The 14,040-nt window shown below is 42.3% G+C and overlaps 1 pseudogene; it reads right to left on the bottom strand.

The window, feature by feature from the left end:
- Positions 1-7,500: 7,500 nt before the first annotated feature.
- Positions 7,501-8,679, bottom strand: LOC136127464 (protein L-Myc pseudogene; annotated as a pseudogene).
- Between the last annotated feature and the right edge of the window lie 5,361 nt (positions 8,680-14,040).

Below are 14,040 nucleotides of genomic sequence, written 5' to 3'. Positions count from 1 at the left end.
AGCTGAAGAATGAGTTAGGTTTTTTTCCCCCTCTGTATTTGAGTTGAGGGCAATACTACTTGCTCTATTCCTGTGTCATAATTGTGAAGCTTTTCGTTTTATTACAACTAAGAATGCTAGGAAATGCTAGCTACAGTAGTACAGAAAACATGAGTGCTGATAGAAGCTTTGTAACCTAAATATGATCCTACTCTGGCATGAATATACCGGTCTGTTCACTATCACTTGGTCACAAACCATACATAAAGTTTACTGTTTTCACAGTAAAAAGATTGTGCTTTATAAAATAATGAGTCTGAGAAATTCAATGTAACATATAATATGAGTTTTAAATTTTGAAAATTCTCATGTAAATGAGAAAGTTGTGGGTCTAATAAAACTAAAATGCTTTTTAAAATTTTGCAGTTATATTAAAATTTAAGTGATTGGACCTCTTCAATTATCCAGAATTCCTCCTTCTTAATACCTGGGCACCAAGGCCCATTAGAGTACATACTGTAGAATTCTGGTTAACTACATTTCACCTGAGGCACACACTCAGAATATGGTTTGTGTCATTTTTCTATAAATAACGGCTCTTTTGATTTAATCTAAATTTTTGGAAAGGGATTGTCCAGGTGTCACTAGCACTTTGATTCTTTTGAATGGCCAAAAGGGAGTGTCAGATTTTCAGACTCTGGAGTGTTACTTGTCTGTTTCAGCAAACCTGACATTTGATTCTTCCTTTGCTGAGTTTCATCCATTAAAATATCTGTGGTTTGGGTAGTTGGGAGCTGCTGTATAAGCAATGATAAACATACCACTTCTTTAATCTTCTTCTGACTGCTTCACCAGTGAAGCCTTGGCCTTCATTTAATGATCTGCCAGGTTTTCCTTGGGTATTTCCTCAAGTGCGCCTTCTGCGGTGGTTCAATATATCTTTTGGGGGGATAGATGTCAGATGTCACACGTAGTACCTTATAATGCGCACATTTTTCTTAAAACAGTTTGGATTATTAGAAAGCAATATAAGTCTACCATATGTAATTTGGGAAATGTGGAAAAATATAAAGAGGAGAATAAAAAGTTCCCATAAAAAGCAGTCAGATAACCGCTAAACTTCTGGCACATTTTTTTAGTCTTCTCTGAAGGCCTGAGCTTTTTTATTGGAATTTGTCTCAGTGTCTTTCCTTCCCCACATCTGGGAGTTTTCCTGGGCTACTCAGGAACCAGTATCTCATGTCCTTTTGCCCTCATCTGTTTGTGATGCCCATATCCTTGCCACAGCTTCAGTTGCCCTTATAAGTTTTCTGTGTCCCAGCACAATGACCTCCTGCCACCATCGCTTGACCCCAGCTACAGGCACCATTCCTTCATGGAAGCTATGAAGCCTGCACTTCTTCCCAGACTTCTCCCTTCATCTCCCAGATTCTGACTCTACACAAGATTTGTTTGAGCCTTATGGAGAGTAGAAGGAAAATACATCAGGAAGCGTAACTATTACCCCTTCGCAGTCCAGATCTGTCTTTGAGTCTTTAGAAGCGGATTCCCTCTTGCCCTCCTCATGTCTAGTGACAGTGGCCAACATCCCCAACACTGACAATCTTCCAGGCATATTCAGGCCAAGCATTTGGGCTAACTCCTAGCCAATGAGAAAAGATGAAATTTACCTTCATCCTACCCTTAGCCACAGTTTCTAAATTCTCATAGCTGACTCTAGCATTGGATTTTTCCAAGGACATCTGAGGACTGACATTTTCTAAGGATATGTTTTTGGATTGTCCTCTTCCAAGGGCTTGTGGACATAACACCACCCCTGTTGACAGGCCTGGATTGTCCTTCCGTTGTCACATGATGGTGTGATTTCAGGAAATTTTCCAAAGTCTGAGGGAGATATTCACTAGACTGTGAACTTTGTAAGCGGAAGGACTTTGTTTTGTTCTTTGCTCCGTATCCAGCATCTTTACTATGCCTGGCATACCTATTGGGCATTTAAATACTATTTAATTGAATATTTTAAACAAAGAGAATATTAACATAAAAATAGAATTTTTTATCTTTCATATTTCACTTAATGTTATATTGAGGGCATTTTCATATTTATGGCTCAAGCTCTAGATACAGGTTTATCTCGAAGCGAAAAGCCCTAGGTTCCCATTACCCTACATCACACAGAAAGCATTTAGTTATAGAACAGAAAATGAAACATCCTGGGGTTATCAATCCAGAGGTTTCATATAATCTAGTTTTCTCTAAGTAAAGGCAAGGATAAATGTTATCCAACTGCAGGAAAATTTTCTGAACCAACCTAAGGAAGTTGTTTTTATTGCATGGAAAATGAGTTTTATGAGCAAATAGTAGCTCCTGTTAGAAATAAAACATGATTTACGTGTTGAAATATTGCAGCACTCTGAAAACCCAAGCAAAGGCATAGCAATGACATAATGAGAGTCTCATAAAAAGACAACATAGTTTGGAAGTTTATCTTTAGGCCTCAAATAATATCATATTAAGTGAAATAGCTGCTTTAAGTTATACTTTATTTTTCTGAGAATTTTTCAAAAAATATAAAGCTATTAGAAAGTATCCTGAAACCTAGCAGGAATTCTTTTTTAAACATGATTCAAGGTTTCTCCACTTGCTTCCAGCTTAGAAAAGTAGCAGTTTTAGACATTTCTTTTCATACAGTTCAGGAGAGTAAGTAGAACAGCATTTCTGGAATGACACATTTATACCAACAAGTATCAGGAGATAAGATGATATTGTGGGTTGGATCACATGACTACTGAACTACTTACTCTTCTGGGACCTTTCTACTCGATCTGGTGTGTAGTGAACAGCTATTAAGGAAGGAGAGCGTCTTGTCCCTGTACAATAAGCAAATTCCCATCTCCTCACTCTTTTACAAACATGCACCCTTAGTTTTATTACTGCCTTCTAGCTCCCAACTGGCCTCCTAAATTTAATAAATATGCCTAATTTACTAACAGAGGTTTAGATTATTTGGTATTTATTCTTTTTGGTGTTCTCTGAGCTTCCTGGGTTTAGATTTGGTGTCTGACATTAATTTTGCGAAGTTCCTCACCATTATTATTTCAATATTTCTTCTTCTGAATTATTTTCTCCTGGTATTCTGTATACACATACTAAACACATATACACATACTAAACATACACATACTAAACATTTTTATATTGTCTCACAATTCTTGTATACGCTGTTTTGTTCTTTTTTATTATTTTTTTTTCCTCTGAATTTCAGTTTGGTGGATTTCTATCTCCGAGCTCACTGATTCTTTTCTCAGTCTTGTGAAATCTACTAATGAGTCTGGTAAGACATTTTTCATTTCTGTTACAATGTTGATTTCTAGCATTTCCTTTTTGACTCTTTGTTAGAATCTCTCTGCTTACATTACCCATCTATTTTTGTATGTTTTCCACTTTTTCCATTAGAGCCCTTACCAGAATAATCATAGTTATTTTTAACTACTCTGACAATTTCAACTTCTATGTCATATCTGATTTGGTTCTGATGATTGTTTTGTTTCTTTACACTGTATTTGTCTTGCATTTTGCACGCCTTGTAATTTCATTGAAAGCTGGGCATCCTCTTCCTTATAATAGGAACTAAGGCCTTTAATGTACTGATTTTTAGTAATCTGGCAAGTAGTTTGGCTGTGTTTAATGTTTGCTATAGTGATCAATGACAGAGCCTTCAAATTCCTCTAATGCTTTCATTTTTGTTCCGGCGCTTGACTTTGGGCTTCTCTAAGCACTCCACCTCAGAGAACATCTGTTTATTACAGCATTGAGGTGTAATGTCCTGATATTATACTGGATCCTTCAGGTGTTATGGTTAGGTATTGAGGAGTGCGGGAATTCTATGATCTCCAACTAAATCCCTAAATTTAGTTGCCTGTGTCTTGGAGCTGTGACCTTCACAAATATTCTCCAGTTGTATAGATCTTCCATCTCTTTACAACTACCTTTATTCCTTGGCTGTAGCTTTCCTAAACTATTTTCTTGAAATACTTTCCTATCAGCTGTTTTCTTTCCTCTTGGCTAGGTGAGATAGGAAGTCTAGGGAGGGCTGGCATGGAAGATATGCCCTTTCTCCAGTGGGAATAGGTCTGGAACAGTCTTTTCCCCTGCAGTATAGCCCTGTGTTGTGGAGAAAGCTCTGAGCACATTTCACAATGACTATTCTTTCTCTCCTCCTTTGAGAGCCATGAGGGGTCTTTCTTGGGTCTTCATTATAGGGATCTAGTGCGATCCTAGAATTATAGCCCATGAAAGTGTGGTGCCCCTGCCAAGACAAGCCCCTGGTGTTTCTCACTCTTCTGCTAGTCCACACTTAGCCCCAAGGTCTGTGTCAAAATTGTTATTTTAGTGTTTTACATGCTAATGGATCTAACAACTCTCCTCAAAGTAAGTAAATCTTGGCTGTGTCCCTGGATGAGTCTGTCTCTGCAGACTTTTGGGTGGAGGTATATCCTTCAACTTCAGTTCTTTGATTGGTCCCAAAAAATTAGTCGATTTTCAGCTTGTCCAGCTTTTCCTTGTAAGGATGAGAGTAACAACTTCTAAGCACTTTACTTGTCTCAGCTGAAACTAGAAGTCACTGTTTGAATTTTTAAGTACAGTATATTCCACTGCATTGTGAGTCTCTTGAGGATGGACCTAGAGACAACATCATATTCACTTTTGTATCCATGGGATGAAACTAAGCATACAGTGAATAATTGTATGGATTACAGGATGGATATATAGACGTATAGATGGGTGAAGAACTGAAGATTCATAAATTGCTAAAACCTGGTATGAATCAATAATGGAGAAAAAGTTTAAAGGAAATAAGAAGGAGATATAATTTTATTAATTAATTATATAAGATAAACCTAGGAAACAAATCCAGAATGAATAGTGACAAGAATTAGAAGGGAGAGCACATTTAGGCAAATTGGAGATAAATTACAGGACTTTTCTCTTCACCATGAGTCTAATATCCTTCCATGCCTAGTCTACAGCAGCCTTTCTCAAAGCTTTCAGTGGAAACTGGTGGATGTCTTTTTCTTTTCACTCATGCTCTATGTAATAAGACTATTCATTTTATCTAAAATTCAATATAATGCAGCACAACTCAAATTAATGCAAATTAAAGCAAGACACCATTTATTCCATCAAATGAAGAATGAGGAAATAAATAGTAATGCCAAGTTGTTCACAAGTTTGCAGGGATACCAACACATTTACAATCTCCTGGTGAGAATTTAAATTGTATGCATTTCTGGAAATTAATTTTGTAGTATACAGAAATTTTGCAGTGTGTGCAAAATATTAATTTTGTAGTATAGAGAAATTTCTGGTTTTGGTATCAAAAATTTCTGGTTTTGGTATCAGGATGATGCTTGCCTTGTAGGATGAGTTTTGAAGCATTTCTGCCTCTGAAATGTTTGGAAATAGTTTGAGAAGGATAGGGGTTAACTCTTCTCTAAATGTTTGGTAGAATTCACATGTAAAGCTGTCTGGTCCGGAACTTTTGTATTAGGGGAGTTTTTTTTTTTTTTTTTTTTGTTTGAGAAATCTTTTATTAGAAGATGTTTCAGAAGGCAACATTTTCAAATCAGGCAATCAGTAATCACAACTAAATACAAAATTTCAGGTAAACCTGCCTTTTAAAATAAATCAGACTCTTGCAACAGGAGAATTGCCCCAGAGCTTTTTTCTTGTACAAAAACAATTAACACCACTTTGCAAAAGGCATACAAAAATACAGTATTAAAAAAAAAGAAGACTGCTCCCGGCATAATACCCAACAGCAGCTCATAAAACACAAGCTATTCAGGTGAGACATCAGTAACCTACATCTCAACTGTTCTCCAAAGACAGTTCTAGAAGTCAGTTGGCTCCCAAAAACCATGCTCCAGAAGGTAGGGAGGCTTTTTCCTAACTTCCACTGGGGTTCTCTGAGGCCAGGAAGCAACCTCAGGAACAGACCCTCATGCATAATAGGTTTGGAAGTAGCAGCTGGCTTCCCAGAGCCACGTATAACACTCTACCATCCTCCCTTCCCCTACTTTCAAACCCCCATCCAGTAGGCACCTGCTGCCCTGGGCAGAGTTCTGGAGGGGCTGGTCTTTCTTCCAGGCTAGGCTTTGGGGCTGCTGAGGTTGCCCACATGACACCTGTTGGGGTGGGTGCCTTTCTCAGAATGGAGGCTGCGCCTGGAATCCACTTGGAGAGGCTCAGTCCAGCTGGGGTAAAATCCATCGTGGTCCACTAAGCAGAGCTCCTGGAAGCCCCTTAAAAACCCACCAGGAAGCTAGTCTGCCTTCCAGAGCACTGGATGCATCCCAGCAGCTCTCCCAGTAAGAACTGCAGTAAGGCCCAGATTCTGGGAAAAGGATCTGACTCATGTCAAGCTGGCAGGAGGCCAAGGGTGGCTGCAGAGCCAGCAAGCTCCTTGGAGTTGCATGAGAAGGACAGGTTTGCATGGTCCTAGTAGAACTTCAAACTTACCAGTCAGGGATTGAGACGAGAGGGAGGAGGGAAAGAGGAAGCGGTACAGTCCTCCCTCCTCAGGTGCCTGACATCTGCTTTGAGAAAATTCTAAGATGGAAAACACCTGGGCAGGGAACAGGTTTACAGCCAGGACTCCAAGCCTTCCCCAGGCCACAGTGTGGGACACTTTGCCCTGTGTCCTGGGGAAATATTTCTGACCTGTGGGAAAGGGGGTGCCTTAGAGCCCATTGCATAACAAAAGCAGAAGGAAACAAAAAATTCCCTGGTGAGGACTGAATGGTCTCTGCCTTCAGAGGAAAGGACCCAGGGGGCTTTTAGACAAAGAATCTAGAGCCCAAGTTCTTTAAATGTTCTCAAGATCACAGCCTGGAGAGTGGTGGGAGGAGGGGTGTCATTTAACATCAGAATATATATATTGAAGGTGTCCAACTCCTCAGCTACTGTAAAGTGTCTGACAGTGAGGTAATGGTCCCTGCTGATTAAGTCTGCGAGCTCATCTTCACCCAAGACAGCTTGTATGTCTCCTGGAAAAAGGAGCCTCAGGGAGAGTGTCCAGGCCCAGCTGTCCCAGCGTCACCCCAGAGACACCAGTGGGAGCATCCTTTCCCAGCCTAAAGCTCATCGGGAGTGTGAGATTTCATGCAGGCTGGAGCCCCCCGACAACGTCCACCACCTGTTGCATAGCATCTGTCGGGCTTTTCTTCGGAGCTAGTGAGCTAGGCAGACCCCAAGGCTCCTCAGTCAGCTGTCTGCCTGAGAAGCCAAAGGCGTCAGAGAAGCCACAGCGCTCCCATGAGTCAGGGCAGAGGGAGAGTGGGGCTGCAAGGTTTCCAAGAATGCAAGCCCTTCTTGCGTGTGCTCCGGCTGCAATGCATTCTGGGATCTACTGTCCAGGCTGTCCCACTGGAACCAAAATGTGCAAATTCCTATGGGGGATAGGAGAGGTTAAATGATAAGTTCGGGTCTTTGTTAAGACAGAGCAGTCGGGCTTTTGGTCAGCTAGTAGCCACTGAGGTATGCAATTCTTTTCTGCAGTTGCTGCTGCCGACACCGGAGCTGCCTTTTCTCTGTAGCCATCCTCTTCTCAGCCCCCACTAGGGCTTGCAAGTATTCCAAGGCCTTGCTCAGGATCACTACTTTGGGGACCTTGGAGCAGCTGGCCAGGGTGGGCACCTGGTCCCTCAGGGCCAAGAACCTGAAACGGAGGTCATTTCGTCTTTTGCGCTCCAGGAAGTTGTGGTTCTTCCTCTTGGTCACGTCCTCAGTGTCAGAACTGACAGGTTTGGGGTGGCAGGACTGGGGAGGCTCTCTTTCTACAGGCGGGGGGCTCACAATTTCTTCATCTGCCTCATCTTCCTTTTTCTCTGGTACATCTCTCCCCAGACCCTCTTCTTGGGGCCCTCGCCCTGGAGCCTCTCCTTGGGAGCAGCTTTCTGGAGGAAAACGGGCGGCATAGTTGTGCTGTTGTTGATGGATGGAGATGTGGAAGTGTTTCATGCAGGGGTCCAAAGGGTCTGCTTGCACTGTGATGGTGACCGGCTTCCGGACACCCAGGGACTGTCTCTTCTCCACGGTCACAACGTCGATTTCTTCACCCTCCAAGCCGCTTGGGCTCTTGGACCCCGAGCAGGCCTGGGTCTTGGGCTCGCCCAGCGGACAGGGGGCAGCGGGCGCCGGGTTGCCAGCTTCGAGGCTGGGAGCGTAGTCCAGGGCGGTGGGCGCCTTGGGCGGGTTCCCCCAGGGCGCGCCAGCAGCGAGCCGGTCGCTCACCGCTCTCTCCAGCCGTTCCCGGGCCGAGAAGCCACTCCACATGCAGTCACGGCGGATGATGGAGGCGTAGTTCCTGCCCCAAGCTTTCGAGTGACCCCGGGATTCTGCCTCGTCCCCGGCGCCCCCTCCGGGCCACGGCTCTGGAGCACCAATTCCGGGGGCCGGGCCCCCGGCGCCGGGACCGGAGCCCCAGGGCGGCGACGTGGGGGGCGACGGCACCAGCTCGAATTTCTTCCAGATGTCCTCGCTGGGCGCCGTGGAGCGGTAGAAATCCTCCCCGCAGTCATAGTCGTAGAAATAGTGCTGGTACGAGTCGAAGTCCATGTCCGCTCCCTCGCTCCCGCCGCCGACCGCCTGGAGCGGACCGGCTCCCCGCCGGCTCGGGGCAGCCCGGCAGCCCGCACACATCGGGAGTTTTTGTTTGTTCATTTTGTTTTGTTTTGTTTTTCCTGATTTAATTTCATTACTGGTAATTAGTCTGTTCATATGTTCTATTTCTTCCTGATAAATCTTGGGAGAGTTTACATTTTGAGGATGTTTTGTATTTTTGTGGTGTTGAGTGTAACTTCTTTTTCACCATTTCTGATTTTATCGATTCGGGCCCTCTTTTTCTCTTGATGAGTCTGCTAAAGGTTTATCAATTTTATCTTTTCAAAGAATCATTTATCTTTTCTATTGTTGTGCTCTATTTCATTTATTTCTGCTCTGATCTTTATGATTTATTTTCTTCTACTAATGTAGGGGTTTTTTGTTTGTTGTTTTCTAGTTCTTTAGGTGTAAGGTTAGGTTGTTTGAGATTTTTCTTATTTCATGATGTACGGTTGTATTTCTATACACTTCCCTCTTATAACTGCTTTTGCTGTGTTCCATAGATATTGGATCATTTATTTCATTTATCTCCAGGTATTTTTCTTCTTTCTTCTTTGATTTCTTCAGTGATGCATTGGTTGTTAAATAGCATATTTTTTAGCATCCATGTTTGTGTTTTTGCAGTTTTTCTCTTATAGCTGACTTCTACTCTCATAGTGTTATGGTCGCAAAGGATGCTTGATATGATTTCAATTTTCTTAAATTTACTGAGACTTGTTTCATGGCCTAGCATGTTATCTACCTTGGAGAATGCTCCATGTGCACTTGAAAAGAGTGTGTATTCTGCTGCTTTTGGATGGAATGTTCTATATAGATCTATTAAGGCCTTTTATTCTAACGTGTCATTTTAGGCCTTATTGATTTTCTGTCTGGATTATCTGTCCATTGATGTGCGTGGGGTGTTAAAGTCCCCTAATTTTATTATGTTCCTGTTAATTTCCCCTTTTGTGCCTGTTAATATTTGTTTTATGTATTTAGGTTCTCCTATGTTGGGTACATATATATTTCCAATTTTTACATCTTCTTGGATCACTTCCTTGATCATTATGTAATATCCTTCTTTGTCTCTTGTTACAGTCTTTGTTTTAAAGACTATTTTGTCTGAAATAACTATTGCTACCCTAGCTTTCTTTTGATACACATTTGCATGTGGTAACTTTTTCCATCCCTTCACGTTCTGTGTGTGTCTGAAGTGAGTTTAGATCTGAAGTGAGTTTGCTTGTAGGTAGCATATATATGCACACGTATTCATTCAGCCACTTTATGTCTTTTGATTGCAGCATTTAGTCCACTTACATTTAAAGTAATTATTGATATGTATGTTTTTATTGCCATTATGTTCATTGTTTCGATGTTGGGGGTGCCATTCCCTTCTGGCCTGCAGAATTTCTGCTAAAAATTCAGCCGATAGCCTTGCAGGAGTTCCCCTTGTATGTAACTTGTTGCTTTTCCTTTGCTACTTTTTAATTATTCTCTCTTTATCTTTAATTTTTGCCATTTTAATTACAATGTGCCTTAATGTGGTCCTCTTTGGCTTGATCCTGTTTGGGAATCTCTGTGCTTCTGGACGTGGGTGTCTGTTTCCTTTTACAGGTTAGGGAAGTTTTCAGCTATCATGACTTTAAATCTGTTCTCTGCTCCTTTCTCTCTCTCTTCTCTGCCTTGAGACCCCTATAATGAGAATGTCAGTATGCTAGATGTTGTCTCAGAGGTCTTTTAAACTGACCTCATTTCTATTTTTTTTCTTTTTTCTGTTCAGCTTATCTGTCTTCCAGCTTGCTGATCTGTTCCTCCTTATTATCTATCTACTGTTGATTCCTTCTAGTGTATTTTGCATTGCAGTTATTGTATTCTTCATCTCTGGTTCTTCTTCATATTTTCTAACTCTGTTAAAAAGTTTTGATTTCTCACTCTATTCATTTAATCTTTTCTCAAGTTCTTTGAAAGTCTTTACAATCACTACCTTGAACTTTTTATCTGGTAGATTGCCTATTTCCACTTCACTTAGTTCTTCTGTGGTTTTATCTTGTTCCTTCATTTGGAACATATTCCTCTGTCACCTCATTTTGCCTAATTTATTATTTTTGTGTATTTCGTAGGTTGGTTACATTTCCCAACCTCAGAAGAGTCATGTTTTGTAGGACACATCCTGTGCATCCCAGCAATGCACTCCTCTCTTATCACCAGCTCTATATGCTCTAGGGGGTGCCCCCTATTTGGCCTGCATGGGTCCTTCTGTTGTAATGGGCTGACTACTGTGGGTTGTCTGGTGAGCATGGCTGGCACTGGTCTGGTTGGTTGCCAGGGCCTGCCTTGTGCACAGGCTGCCAACCACTGGTTGGAGGGGAGAGGTCACAAGGCTGCTGACTCTGGGACCTCAGTTGTGTACCAGGGCTAGTGTTGGACAACTGGTAGGTGGAACCAGGTTCTAGAGTTGATAGTTGCATGGTTGGGTGTCCTGGATCTAGTGCTGATCTGCTTGAGGGTGGGGCCAGTTCCTGATACAGCTGGCTGTGGTGTTCAGGGTGTCCCAAAGCTGGTGTTGGCCCATTGGTGAGAGGGTCTGGATCCCAATATGGCTGGGCTTCCAAGAGGTCTTGGAACTGGTCTTGGCCTGCTGTTGACCACAGCCAGGACCCAAGGAGTTTCAAGGCTGATGCCCTCCCACTGGTAGGTGAAATCAGATCCTTGGGATAGTGCCAGCCCACTAGTGGATGAAGCTGGGTCCTGGGGTCTTGGACTGTAGGATGCTGGGGTCCTGGAGTTTTTTGGCCCACTTGTTGGTGGGGCTGGGCCCCAGGGGGTCCTGGGTCTGGTGCCTACCCACTGTGAGTGATGGTGGTCCTAGGACTAGTGTCGGCCCACTGGTGGACAGAGCCAGTTCCCAAGGTCTCTGGCTGCAGGGCCCTGTGGGTCCCAGGGCTAGTGCTAGTGCGTTGGTGTGAGGGGCCTGATCCTGGGACCTCTGGTCAGCATTGCTGGGTTACAGGGCAGTTGTGGAATTAGGACGTCTTTTAAGGAAGCAAACCTGCTTGTTTGGTGGGGCTATGTCTCTGCCTAGCTAGTTGCTTGGACTGAGTTGTCCCAGTTCTGGTGCAAACAGGCTGGTGGGAGGGATTGGGGCTGGTACTAGAGGGAAGATTCTAAAATGGGGCTTACCAGCACCAGTGTGTTAGAACAAGTTCCCTGCAATGGCTGCCACCATTGTCTGTGAGCTCTAGTTGCCAGGGTGAGCTCTAGTTGCCTCCTGCCTCTCTCGAAGGCTCTCCAAGATCAGCAGGTGGGTCTGCCCCAGGTTCCTGTCAAATTACTGCTTCTGCCCTGGGTCTAGAGCATGTGAGATTTTGTGTGCACACTTTAAGAATGATTCCCTATTTCCCACAGTCCTCTGGCTCTCCCAAAAGTAAGCCCCACTGGCCTTCAAAGCCAAATGCTCTGGGGGCTTGTCTTCCCGGTGCAGAACCCCTGCACTGGGGAGCCCAATGTGGGGCTCAGACCAGTAGCTCCTTGGGGAGAACCTCTGCAACTGTAATTATCATGCCATTTGTGAGTAACCCACCCAGGGGTGTGGGTCTTGACTATACTGGGTCTCTGCCCCTCCTACCCATCTGTTGTTGTTCCTTCTTTATATCTTTAGTTGTAGAAGATGTTTTCTGCTAGCCTTCCAGTGTTTTCTCATCGTTTCTCTGTAAATAGTTGTAATTTGGGTGTGTGTATGGGAGGACGTGAGCTCAGGGTCCTCCTACTCCTACCATCTTGGTCACTCCTCTAGAATTTCTTGATTTGAATTCTGGCGATAGAGTCTTCTACTCTATAATTTTTATTAGAAGAATGTTATGAAACCGTATACTTTTTAGAGGCTGATTGATTTTAATCCTTTAAAAAATATCTGGTGTTTATATATTCTGGCTTATTGTGCAAAAATAGAAAATAATTTTGTGGAAGTGTGTTAATCCTTTTATTAGCTCATCCATATTTTTTCTTCATGTTTCTGAACTTGCCTTATTGTTAGTATTATGCAATAATCATAGTTTCAATATTTAAAATGAAAATTGTTGATGGAAATTTGTGCTGATTTTAAAACAGCAAAAAGAAAAATTATTTTAATACATCTCATTTTAATAAATTTACTTCCTCTAGTCTCCAAACTTTTTCTTTGCAAAAGGATATCTCTGTTGATTAGATCCATGGGATATATTGTGTATTAGAATTCTAGACGTCACTTGTTTGCAGGTTAACTTGTTTCCAGCACACACATAAACCAGTATATAAACACAGAGAGAAGAAAAGAAAACTGATAAGTACATGTACTTACGCAAACTGGAATTTTCTTGCTTTGAATGTTGTAATGATTATTTAAACAGTTGCTGACATCAGTCCTGATATCCCACACTACACCCCCAGTTGAAGCAATGATTTCTGCAAAATAGAGATGAAAGGAAATTTTATCCTGTTTTGCTTAGAAATTTCATAATAACTGACTATTTCCATGATTCAAGGGTATAGCTTTGAAATTAGCTTTATACTTCAGTATGGTTTAAATATCATTAAGGAATAGTGATTTTTAAAAAGTAGTACCATGAGCAGGTAATATCAGAAGACTATGTGGCTTATTCTTTTTGTATGTGTGTGTGTGTGTGTGTGTGTGTGTGTGTGTGTGTTTCTGCTTGATAACAAAGTGAATTGCCTATACATATATCCCCATATCTCCTCCCTCTTGCATCTCCCTCCCACTCTCTGTATCCCACCCCTTTAGGTGGACACAAAGCACCAAGCTGATCTCCCTGTGCTATGCAGCTGCTTCCCACTAGCTATCTATTTTACATTTGGTAGTATATGTATGTCCATACCACTCTTTCACTTTGTCCCATCTTACCCTTCTCCCTCCCCGTGTCCTCAAGTCCATTCTCTACATCTGCATCTTTATTCCTGTCCTGCCCTTAGGTTCTTCAGACCTTTTTTTCTTTTAAGATTCCATACAGATATGTTAGCATACAGTATTTGTTTTTCTCTTTCTGACTTACTTCACTCTGTATGACAGACTCTAGGTCCATCAACTGCCCTACAAATAACTCAATTTCATTTCTTTTTATGTCTGAGTAATATTCCATTGTATATGTGTGCCACATCTTCTTTTTTTTTTTTATCATCTTTATTGGGGTATAATTGCTTTACAATGGTGTGTTAGTCTCTGCTTTATAACAAAGTGAATCAGCCATACATATACATATGTTCCCATATGTCTTCCCTCTTGCGTCTCCCTCCCTCCCACTCTCCCCATCCCACCCCTCCAGGCTGTCCCAAAGCCCCGAGCTAATATCCCTGTGCCTTGCGGCTGCTTCCCCCTAGCTATCTACCTTACTACATTTGTTAGTGTGTATATGTCCATGACTCTCTCTC

The sequence above is a fragment of the Phocoena phocoena genome, chromosome 8 (assembly GCF_963924675.1).
Source record: "Phocoena phocoena chromosome 8, mPhoPho1.1, whole genome shotgun sequence".
Taxonomy (NCBI): Eukaryota; Metazoa; Chordata; class Mammalia; order Artiodactyla; family Phocoenidae; genus Phocoena; species Phocoena phocoena.
This window is presented reverse-complemented; position numbering and strand designations above follow the sequence as displayed.